This window comes from Schistosoma mansoni, chromosome 4 (genome assembly GCF_000237925.1).
Source record: "Schistosoma mansoni strain Puerto Rico chromosome 4, complete genome".
Lineage (NCBI taxonomy): Eukaryota > Metazoa > Platyhelminthes > Trematoda > Strigeidida > Schistosomatidae > Schistosoma > Schistosoma mansoni.
This window is the reverse complement of record NC_031498.1, coordinates 2530088-2531713: the sequence shown is the minus strand read 5'-3', so window position 1 is coordinate 2531713 and position 1626 is coordinate 2530088.

The window sequence follows — 1626 nt, the reverse complement described above, 5'->3', positions numbered from 1 at the left end:
ATAATAAAGTATGTAAAGGACAACTGAAGGATGATATACAAACGATGTACTTAATGTATGATTTTCATATTTTGCAATGCTGCTATTCGATTTGCTTATAATAATAATTTGGTTTGCCCCATCAAGTCTTCATTCACTACATATTCACTGTAACAATGTTGTCTTAGCATGCAAGGGTATAAAAATAACAATATTTCTTTTTAAAAAATAAAGTTTTCTAGAGAATATAGAATACAAGAATGAGAAAAATTCATTAAGTCTCTTATTAAGTTACAAAATGCAATTATATGTTATACATATTTATATTTCACTAAAGATCAGAAGAATATTAGGTATTCTACCAGAAAAAAAATAGGTTACATAAACACATGCGAAACAAAGAAAATAGATGTGAATGAAAGAGGGTGGAGAATATACTCTAAGAATTTTTATCGATCATTCATATTTCTCATTTCAAGAAGAAGACAATGTTTGATTTCTAGATTGTTCTTATTCTATTCAAGTTCAAAAAGGAAATGAAAAGTAAGTGAACAACTAATTTAGTCATTTAGTTACTGATAAAACTGATTTTTTTACAAACATCATCTATTGATATTTGTACTTGTATAGAAACTGTAAAATAGATGAGTTGTCTTAATATTAAACTAGTTTGTGTTATAATAATATCAAGTTAGCATTATAACTAGAGATGACCTTAGGATATGTTGAGTATGAAACGATGTTTCATATATACATATATACATGTACACACAGACGCACTGAAGACTGAACAGTTGAGACAAGAAAACTGATGATGATACTTCTATGTCATGAAAAAAGAAAACAAACAGGGGAAATGAAGAAATAATAAATATCTGATTTTTAACAGTGGATATTTTTAGAGAAAAAATAAGTTAAATTTGCATAAACAGTGAAGAAAAGGAAGCAATCAGTACAAGAATTAACATTATTTGTAAATATATACTTATTCTACGATTGAATCCAAGGGTAATGAATCAGATAATTTAAAAAGTGGTTATTTGGCCTCTCAGTAGAATATTTACGAGTTATTTACTTTTCTTTGGTTGTTGAAATTAGAAGTGGTGAGATCTATATGAAGCCTACTTTTAGCTATTGGTTTAATGGTTATTTCTGGTCAAGGTGTTTTGATCAGAATTGAACAAATTAAGATTAAAATGATTCTACAACCATCTAATACTTATGGTCTGGTTTGTTTGATCCGTTTTGTCAATAATATGGATAACTTATTATCAAAGTGTTCAATTTTGAAATTAAACCACAAGATCATTTCATAACATTGTTTTCTCGATTATTTGATCTAAGATATTTTCACTATTCAGTACATTCAATCCTAGAGTGAATCGCTGAAATTCAGTTTTGCGTCTTAACTTTTTTACATCTTCATTAATGAGTTGTGAGAGTGAAGTGAGTTTACGTTGAAAGCACTTGATGACTAAAGTAATGTGTTTGTAAAATGTACGAAGGTAGAACACATAGAGATTAAACCTTTAATGGAGGACAGAAAGCAGAATATTTTTAGTATAAATAAAAGTAAAGCAGTTATGTTTATGTCATTCGGGCCCGAGTTATTGTTTGAGTAAGAACTAAGTATTTGTAATTATGTTT